Source organism: Camellia sinensis, chromosome 1 (assembly GCF_055761805.1).
Source record: "Camellia sinensis isolate YWXY chromosome 1, ASM5576180v1, whole genome shotgun sequence".
NCBI lineage: Eukaryota > Viridiplantae > Streptophyta > Magnoliopsida > Ericales > Theaceae > Camellia > Camellia sinensis.
Window position 1 is genome coordinate 202,928,573 of NC_138961.1, and position 11,058 is coordinate 202,939,630.

General features: G+C 35.9%; 1 long non-coding RNA gene across 14 annotated transcripts; it reads left to right on the plus strand.

Annotated features, from left to right (window-relative positions):
* Positions 1-2,155: 2,155 nt before the first annotated feature.
* LOC145801560 (uncharacterized) lies at positions 2,156-6,762 on the plus strand. 14 transcript variants are annotated; one of them, XR_014343206.1, is made up of 6 exons: positions 2,188-2,511; positions 3,739-3,822; positions 5,312-5,394; positions 6,159-6,244; positions 6,343-6,404; positions 6,505-6,762. It is a non-coding gene; the product is annotated as an uncharacterized LOC145801560 (long non-coding RNA). The 14 variants fall into 14 exon arrangements; XR_014343188.1 differs by having other exon boundaries at positions 2,231-2,511; positions 3,739-3,817; XR_014343202.1 differs by lacking the exon at positions 3,739-3,822 and having other exon boundaries at positions 2,159-2,511.
* The last annotated feature ends 4,296 nt before the right edge of the window (positions 6,763-11,058 follow it).

Genomic DNA, 11,058 nt, shown 5'->3' on the forward strand with positions numbered 1-11,058 from the left:
GGTGAAGAGAGGCTCTGTAGGGCAATGATGAGAGACTAGTTTGTAGAGAAGAAGGATCGAGAAGGGTAACTCTATAAAAAGTGAAGAAGAGCCCATGAAAAATGGATGGAAATTAACTTGAACCCTAAGAAAAAGGATATGCCAACTACTCAAAGAGAAAAATTGACTTGAATGTCGGAGTGTTAATTCTGGCACTACCGACCGGAGTTGTTTAGCTGTTTCAGGTAACGTGGCAAGAATCTCGAAGGTTTACCCAGATTCGAGGAGTATTTCCAAACCCACTTCTCCACACATATATACTCTTTACCTTCGATTTTGAATTCACCGACTGTCGATATATCAGCTTGCAAACCCACAAAGCCTGGTACATGAGGATTATTAATTTCTCACTACTGTTTATTCCTTCATTGTTGATTGTATTGAGTAGACAGCTTGCAAAACCACAAAGCCTGGTACATGACGAATTCGTTGTAATTATAGATTCCAAATTTGTTGGAGTGCTGGTTGCGTTCTTGCTGAGCTATTAGCAGGGAGGCCTATCATGCCTGGTCGAATATAGGTAACTTCAATTTTTTTTTTTTTTTTTTTTACTTTATTCTATGAATGATTCGAATACATCATTCTAAACACTTTAAAGAGTCATTCAATAGGATGTTTGATGTTGCACCACATTGATTATTAACTTCATGCTTTAGTTGATATATTTACTATTCTACTTCTGGTCAATAAATGACCGAACTACCTTGGAAAATGGAAATTTGTTTTGACTATTTGAGAAGATCAATGATATTCGAATGTTCCTTTTACATGCCACCTCCATTTGTTTCGACTTTTAATGCAATATATATATATTATATAAATTGATAATGAGAGATTTTGTTATGTGATGCTCAGCCATTTTGGGTCTTGTGACTGTGATACTATGGTAGCCTCGTCCTCCATCAATTTATTCAAACAGGGTACGGTGATATTAGGGCCGCGGCCGTTGCTGGTAGTTTGTTTGGTTGTAGGTTTGTTCTTTTTTTTTTGGTTTCTTTTATGTTTTGTTCTATTGTTTGTTTGGTTATTTAGAGTCCATCAGTGTGAGATTGTTAAGCTTATTCTCTCTGTGGTTGGGATCTATGATTTATCTCGGACATGTTCTATTGCCAAACTTTTATAATCGGCTTTGTTTCGCAGTACGAGCATGAGTATGAAATGTGTGTCTGAATATTTTCATAGTTTTATCTCTTCTGGCTTTATTTTCACTTTGTTTGGTGTAAGTTTTAGGTTGGATGGACTCTTGTAAGTCTGTTTGACTTTCTTGAATGTAGTTTTCTTCGAATAAAAAAAAAAAAAATCTTCATCAGTATTTGTTAGAACATGAAAAGAAACATTGGGTTTGATGCATTAGGGATAGTGCTCATTTTTTTTTGGTATTAATAGTTACTTTTTGATAATACCAGCTATATGATTCTAGATTTTTGTGCTGTAGCCATTCACTAGCCGTTGATGTTATTGTATCTCACAGTGTTAGCTATTTGCTTTGGCTTCTTATTTGGCAATTAAAACGGGAGAACAATTCCATGGTTTTAATAGCATTGTATGCCTTGATTTAATGGGTGAATATTAAAATTAGAGAGAAACTATTTTCATTGTGGCTAATTATTTAGGACAATGTCTATTAAATTTATACTTTAGTTTGACATCTTTTAATTCTTTAAATTGCTCTCTGTCATATCCTTCCTAAACTTGTGGATTATTCCCTGTTATATTTGAGGTAATCAATTTCTTATACATTCCATAATATGAACGCATGTTTTTTAGTTTATGTGCTTGTTTGATAGAGAAATTTTTTTTTTGGGTCAAAGTTGAAAAATTTGTGATTTACTATGCCAATTTGGGTAGAAGTTCCGAATGACAAATTTAAGTGTGGACTCTAAAATGAAATGTATAACTTTTTGGGGTAAGAAAATTTATGCCATTTTATAATGAGCAATGATTCATACTCCCTTAAAAGTTTCATTCTCACCACCTCACACACGCACGTGGAGGTTAGGGATTGAGAGTTTAAAAAAATAAAAATAAAATAATTAGTCAATCAAATACAAAGGGGGTGAAGGGTGACCCAACCTATATTGTTTTATAATTTATGTTACAATTTTTTTTTTGTTTTATCATGAATTGCACACCATACGGGTCTCCCTGTTTGATATCTATAACTATAACCTGTCTATAAAAGCAAGAGACCTGAGTCTAACGATAGCGAATGTAACAACCTTTAAAATGTCAAATTCACCCTCTGTGGATATTGTTTGGCAAGCTACGAATGACACCGGTTGACCTGTGTGCGGTGCTTCTGCAACAAACCATTCTCTTTGCCGTTGTTGTCTTCATCAAATCGTGCCACCTGTGCCAATCCAGATGAGGCTCTGGCTGTTCACCCCAGCTTCTTGCTCAAGTCATGTGCTATTAAGAGGTTTAAAGAGTTCAATTTCATTGCTGCTTTATCAAAGAAATACAAGAGAAGAGGTATGCTATTCTTCCATTTTGCTGTAAAAACTGAGACATGTATTGCATCTTCTATTGTCCTACTTACTGATTTTTGCTCTTATCAAGTTCTGTTCCAATTTTCTTTTCATCAATTAGTTTGTGTGTGATGATGTTGCTATTGTTGTTGTTGTTGGTGTATTTGTTGCTTTAGTTTCGTGTGTGCTTGTATTTATTGTTGTTCTTCACCTTTTTGCACACCATGTGTTTGACAAAATGTTCATACGAATTTGGTCCATGCTCATGTCTTGTTTCGAAGCAATAAAAAAGCAAATATAGTTTTGCTGCAATATAGCTATACACCAATTTCTTTTTTCTTTGTCGAACTTCAAATATTATGTATGACGCCCATATGGGCTGATTGATGCAGTTGGGATCCTAGGTTGGATTAAGATTTCAACCTCTTATCTTATCCTTTTTGTTTTTAATTTTTTTTCATTCCCTGCGTCAAGTAAGTTATGTAGTAGGCTAGACCAACCTTGTTAGCTAAATGTTCGTCCAATAATAGAAGGTTAATTGATTGCCCATGAGTGCACATTGTTTTTCTAATGTGTAAGGCCAAAAACCAAGAATTTCCTTAGTTTGGTTCCCTTTGATTTGGTTATTGTCCCATGTTTGGAGAATTGATAGTGGTCTGTTTGGCTTGGGTTTTGGCATCAACAAAAGCCAACATGCATTAGGCTTGCATCCCTGTTGGCAGTTCATGGAGGGTTAGAAACCAATATAAAGACTTTTTACATACTTCTCATATGTTTAATGACTCCCTCCCTGTGTTTGTGTGCATGTATGCGGTTTTGTGTTTGGAGACAACAAAAGTCAACCAGTGTGGTTCATGCATGAACTTCAGCTCCCTCCATCTATGTATGTGTGCACGCGTGTGTGCAATTGTGCGAATGGAGACATAGAAAGTCAACCTGTGTAGTTCATACATGAACTTTAAGTTAAACACTGTAGGCTTGCCAATTACTTACATAATTTCAGCTTTAAGACACTTGTTTGCATCACGTTTTACTTCCAATTTTTGTTTAATCAACACACTTCATGTATTATAGCTTTGTTGCGTTTACACTACACACACACACACAAAAATTGGCGCACTTGAATTATATAAAAATGGGAAATTAGTAGAGCACATTTGTACATTGACTTCTAGAAATAAATGACAATTATTAAATTGAAGGAAAATTTTTACACTGGATTTGAATGTAGGATATGAGAAGACAAGGTGACCTACAGACCTTCCACCTAATGCCATGGAATTTTTCAACTGAGCCTCTTATCTTAGATCGTGAGGTGTTTTCTGATTGCATAAATATTTTCTCAAATTAGCTATTGGGCTCATTCGTGCAACTTATGGTGTCTTTACAGGCTTAATTTTTTCATTATTATAATTGATGAATTCACTTTTGCATTTGGGAATTTTGGCATCTTTGGGTATGTTTGATTACAAGGATTATAGTATAGAAATGGGATTGTTAATCCATGGACTCACAATCACATATTCGATTGCAAATTTTATTAATCGGATTACATGTATGGCGGATACGCAATCCGACGAAATTGAAGAATTTTTAATATTGACAGGGGCAAAGGATTATAATTTCAAATATGAAAGAAAAATAAAATAAAATGAATACATAATAAATGGTTATCTCACTAATTTAATTGGATAATTAATCCTACACTAATTCATGGGATTATTAATCTTTTCACTATTAATCCTGTTAATCAAACAGCCCTTTGTTCACAATGGGCCAAGAAAGCTGTTTAATTCGAAATAACCTCCACTGGCTGCTAATACCGTTTTGGAATGAAAGTCGTTGGCTGGACCATGCTCTTGCCTTTAAGCCCACCTACTACCAACCTCTTAATGTCAGGATATCCGGGGTTGCCACCTAGCACCTGCTCATTTGATTTGGGAGTTGAAACTCAATGTTATTTGATATTGGTATTTGGGAATTTGGACGTTCTTATACATTTTATACAGATATGTTTAAAAATGAACTCAAAATATAACAAAACATATCACCGGAAATTTAAGTAATTTGGAGTACTATCCATACCTCCTTTGCATCAGGTTCAATTGAGTATTGCAAGGGTCCATCAATGCATAAGCACTTTTAGTTCTCAATTGCTAAGATATAGTTCTGGTTTGAGAACTACTAATTCTCTCTCAACAAGCACTGTTAGAGAACTAAGAAGTCACTGCTTTTTGCTCAAAAGCCAACTTTTACTGGTGTCCTCTGGCCTCTTTTTAGCTCTTTCTGCTTCTGCCCCTACCATTTTTCTGTGTTCTTTTTTTATTTTTTTTTGAAAATGCAGATAAAACCCCACTGTCACCTCACATGTCTCCATCGGTGTTTTGATGTGATTTTTTTTTTAATGCTCATCGAATTAAACACATGCTTTACAACGGCTTGTATGGGCCCCCATCAATTCATGAGTTCCATCCTTTCAAACTTACTCCAATGTCTGAACTATTCATTCATCTTATTTATCCATAAAGAGCATGGAAGTAATGCAGTCTATAGATTTACGGTGCATATTCATATGCGATATCAACATGCACGAGTCAAACATCTGACCTGTTTTTTTTCAATGAAGCAAGGGTTTGGAGTTAATTAATTTGGCCGTGATTGTTTTCTAAGTACCCAAGATCTATTCCTGTATTTTTGCTTTGTTCACACCATTTTTTTTTATGTAATGTAGAGCATTTAATTACAGAAAGTGTTTGATGAGCCAATTATTGACATTCTCTTTCCTATGGATGAAATTGGTACAGTAAATCCAAAAGTGCTACTGGAGCTCTTCCCAGTGCACTGTGATTGGCAGCAGGCAAAGGTCCAGAAGATTAGTAAGAAGCAGGTTTGCTTTGAGACTAAAAAAAACTCATGCATTTGCAACAGTGCAGTGAGCATATTTATGATATCAGTTTGGGCAAGGCATGGATAAGATAGATCTGCCGCAGATTCTCCTAAATCCCTCTATGCATTTATTCTTTTTCTACAATTGCATTGATGTGGATTTGTGTCATGTTTTAAAATTGGGATACAGATCTTTTCAGTAACATAGTACTCTTATATGGGCTTGGACACATTTAAGCTGTCTATAAGGAGAGGTTCTTGACATACTATATTAAGTTTTTATTTAATTACTGTAGCAAGAATCCACCAATGCAAGGAAGCTGCATAGAACCTATTCTTCTTGTTTGCACTGGTTAATTATTTTTTGTGTTTGAAAAACTTTGTGAGGATGGGAGTAGGCTCATTTTGAGGCTGACCTTAATAATCCGAACCATTTATTTTTGAAGACTCGTTTAGTAGAATATTCATACAAAAAAACAAGATAATCGAATATCGGTTGCTACATTTTGAATCTTATTTGTAGTACATAGTTTCCGCATTAAAGTTCTTAAGGAAAATTCCTTTCTTTGTTAAAAGTTCATAAAAATTATTACATAGTTTGTAGTGATTGTTTTTTGTTTCGATTTTGTCTTCCTTCAATTTTTTATTAGCCAAAATGAAGTTGATGAACCGATAATAATCTATGATTTTTTGTGTTTAATTTAATTTTTCGAGTGTGCTTTTATATGGCATATCTATGTGTAATGATTATTTTGGATTTGATAGGGAATGCTCTGGCTGGGCATATAAAACTTGTGCATAGAAGCTGTTTGAGGATATGCTAAAGAGACTAATACTTCATTGCCTCCAAGGTTTGACATAAATATAAATTTTGTTAGTGTCTTGTGTTCAATTTTGTTATTTGACTGTGTATATTTGTTTGCGATTTTTCTTTGGATTTGTTAAGCAGGGCTCAAACGCGGGCATAAACTAATGCATAGAAGCTATTTGACTAAAATTCCAAAAATGCTTGTACTCTTCTATTACAATACATCTTCTATGGCAGTGCTATTTTTTGTAGTCAAAGTTTGCTTTTAAGGTGTCATTAACTGTGGCTTCCACGTGTTTGCAGATGGGTCTATTGACGAACAACTGAATGGTGAGTCAGCCCAAAATCTTTTGCCTGTCCAAAGAGTTCTGAGAGTAAGATAGGAATGGAAAGACATTATGTGATCCACATGGCATTTCTACATCAATAAAATGTATAGGAATAAGTGGATTCAAACTGAAGAAATGATGCTGTAAATTTTGAAATGGTTTAATTGAAATATATATTGTATACATAATAGGAATAAAATGGTCAGCATATAAAGCTACCGTGTTGCTTTCATTGTGGAGTGATAGTTAATATCATGGATTATACTGATAACAAACCATAAAAGATATTTGTCTACTTCAACTTTTAACAAATATTTTGGCCTTCTCAAATATGATGGTCAAAATTCATTATGGGGAGATTGGCATGATTATTCTCCCATCCAATAGCAATACGAACTACATGCACGAAGTAGTGCGACCTCCACACGCAACAGCAATGCGATCCCATGCATGAGGTCCAACTAGTATTAGGAATGGCAACGGGGCGGGGCTGGGGACTACCCTCCCCGTCCCCGATCCCCGAAGGCTAAAAAATCTCCTCTCCCGATCCCTGGCGGGGAAACCCTTCACCCCCCGTCCCCGTCCCCTAACGGGGATTGGGTTTCCCCGATCCCGAAAAATCCCCGAGCTTCAACACAAGAACAACAAATCAATATATATCACGATGATGTTTCATCATCAACAAATATAGATTTAAATTTAAAAAAAAAATAATTTAACCACAGTGTGAGTACACCACACAGATCAAATCACGCACACACATAGATTAGATCACACACACACACATAGAGAGACAAAACAGATCTGAGTACACCTCCATCTTTTGGCACAGATCTGAGCGACGCAGTGACTAGGCGCGAGATCGATAGTGGTTGGCTGTGGCGGTGGGTTTGGTGGCGGCGACAGAGAGATAGACCTTGTGTGGTGGTGATTGTGGCGGTGGTCATGAGGAATAGAGAGAGACGAAGTGGAGAGAGAGAGGGGGTTGGGGCCAGCGGTGGTGGTGATGTCGTCGTGGGTGACTGCGAGAGTGAGAGTTGACACAGAGAGAAGAACGAGAGAGTAAGAGAGTGTGAGAGAGATATATCTGAGTTGAGAGTGGGAGATTTATAAATATAATATAACACAGTAATAGATATATAAATATAATACACGGGTTGGTTTATTATAAATATAATACACGGGTTGGTTTATTAAAAATATAATGCACGGTTTGGTTTATTATATATATATAAGGGGTATAAAAGTAATTTTACTTCAGGAAAATTCGAGGATGGGGTCGGGGACGGGCCAGGCTGGGGCTTAAACATTGATCACCGTCCCCGGCCCGAAACAGATCAGGGATTGATTTTTAAATACCGTCTTCTCCCCGTCCGAGGTATTTTTCAGGGAAAAATCACTCAAATCAGGGTCGGGGATCCCCGTCGGGTCGGTTTCAAATTGCCATCCCTAATTAGTATACATAAAAGTATAATATAAATTATTATAAATAATATTAATTAAAAATTGAGAAATTGTGAAAGTATAGTAAAATAATCATACAGTAAAATTATGAAAGTTCTTCCAAGGTTAAAAATTAAGTAGAAAAAATTACTTTAAAAAATGTGAAAAAATAAAGCCAATGAAAAATAATTTAAATTACAATTTGGCCCTATTTGGGAAAAAATATTTGGGCTAAAATAGTTAATAAGGGCAAAATATCACATCCAATCTATAATCATTTGACTTTTTTTTCTCACAATCATCAAATCAATTATAAAAAAAAATAACTATCTTCTTAAACACAACTTTTTTAGCCGAATTAAAATAGACAAAAAATTAATTAAAATAGCTAACTTCCCAAACAAGGCCTTTATAGGGCGGTTCGGGCTAAAAGTCTAAATTTGAATTTTTCTTGCCTATAGGTCTAGGCATTAATTTATAATTTCTGTAACGCCCCAAAATTTATAGCATTGCAAGAGTACAACAATCAACGTTCTTTACAAGAAAGGGTGCAATTTCTTAACCTTTACATCATTAATCAATAGGGCTTGTACAACATAGTCCCACATGCGAATTATACATTCAGTGATATCACATACATGAATTTATAGCATGTAGAATGCCAAATTCAAAAGTAAATAAAATGCCCTCAAAGGCTTACGAATTCCAAGGGTTAATCTCGGTTACATAAAAATGGTTTCACGAAACCACACATTTATAGCGCTTGGCTTACAAAAATATGGTCACCACAAAATGGAGCCTCGTGCTCTCAATACATACATCCACGCCCTAGTTTGGCGGGTTCACCACATCTTTTCCTGCACCAAAATCCCATAGGGGTGAGCATAAAGTCCAGTAGAGAAATCTTAACAAAGTATATACATTTATGTAAGATTTCCAATATGAAATGTACATGTCATGCTATGCCATTTAAAAGAAGATTACATTTACATCTTTTGAAGAACCACCATGCTCAATGATAATTTGAAATCTCAACAATTCAGAATTTACAATTTAATTCAGAGGGGCGGTAAATACGACTCAGGTAATTCTTAGGTTGGTGTCTGCAAGTAGGCATAATTAGTTCTACCCAAAACCCCACTTTACCCGTTGCTAATCAGAAGGGAAGTGGTTCCTCCTCCGCGCGTGTTTTCGGTCTTTCACCCTGGATACTCAGGCTAACTTAATCAATTTCATAATCAATTTCATCTACACCTCTTATCCGGACTTACCAACGTATTTATCCCAAAACATTTCAATAATTCTCATTTCAAAATATTCTTTTCTCAATGTAAACGTTCCAAACTCAATTCAAAATGTATGGTAATCAATTGAATGAGTATGTAATGCAACAATTATCAATGCCTCATAACATTTCTCCATTTTCAAGTATCTCAACAATAATACCATAACAACCACATTTCCCATTTTCCTCTCCTCAATGTTATTTCACAAAATAACCACATGTTCAATTAAATCTATCAACAAGTAGCAACATTTCCTCATCTTGTACAATTCTCAACAATTTAGTCATTTCAAGACTACACCAACATCTTGCACAACAACTCCCAAAATCATCACTTCTCATATTTCATAAAACTCATCATTTATATATATATATATATATGTACATGCGTAGAGATGAGAAATTCTCCAATTTACTTATTCATTTTGGCACAAGAGGATAGAATAATAAAATAAAATAAAAATCAAGTATGGTTTCTCAACAACCATTCAAAAAAGCCCAAATCTCTAGGTTTTTCTCATCACAACTATACACACCCAAAATCTTTTGAAAGTATTTCTTCAAAACATTCTTTTTCTCAATCGAAGTATTTGAAAACCCTCAAGATAATGTTCCTTAAAAGTAACAAGGAGTAAATCCACCCCAAACTACCCACATTGTAGAGCTAATTATCAAGTTTCAAAATTTACAAGAGATGTTCCGAAATTGACCAAAATCTTGCAAAAATATACATATAACTCTAAGAAATCCCCTACCTCAAGTTTGAGGGAGATAGAGATGAAACCCTCGAATTTAATGGTGTTGAAACACGATCTTCACTGCACAAGATGAAGCCCTTGGCTAGCTCTCCAACTTTGATGAAGAAACTTGGGTTAAAATCTCAATGGATCCAAAGAAATCAAGGCTTTGGTCTTGTTTGGTGTAGAAAATATAGAGAGAAGGAGGAGAAAAGGCTTTTTAGAGAGAGAGAGAGAGAGAGAGAGAGAGTGATATACAAACAATGATATACACACAGCCCAAGAAAAGAAGAAAAAGTTGATTTTCAGACTTAGTATAGTCCCGTACGTGCGGCACTTACCCCCGCATATGCGTAGTGTGCTTCCCGCACGTGCGGCCCTCATCCCTGCACGTGCGGCTCTCCCAATCCGCACCTCCTCCCGCACCTGCATATAATGCAGTGTGCAAGCCCAGAATCCCCCTGATTCCCGCACGTGCGGCCTTGGTCCTCTAGCCCATAATTTCCTTGGCTCAACCCCTGGTACTCCGAACTGACCCCGCACCCTCCGAAACAAGTGAAACTCAACACCGGAGTAAACAAGAACGAAAATTTTGAGAAAAATCCTCCGAACACAACAAACCCAATGAGAACGATGGGTGAAGGGACGCACGACGTAACCGATCATCACAATTTCCATAAAGACAAGCCTTTGTGAAATGACCAAACTACCCATATTATATGTATACCATATCAACCACACGTAGCAAAATTAGAGAGAGATTTTGAAACCCTACAGAGAAAAAGAGATCAGTGAAGAAAGAAGAGGCGGTGAGACCTCGTTCGCAGCTGCTGCTCTGCCGGTGGCCAACAGCTCCATCGTCGACGTCTCCACGATTCAGATATGAGATCTTAGTTAAAAAGAAAAACAAAATTGATGAAAAATTGTACAAAACCTAGAAAAATCTACTACTATTATAAAAGTGTGAAGAGCTTGCCATGTTTTCAACTTTTCTAAATCCCAATTTTACTTTCTAAAATCTACTATATTTTCTAAAAGTCATGAAGAGTCTTATATAAACGAA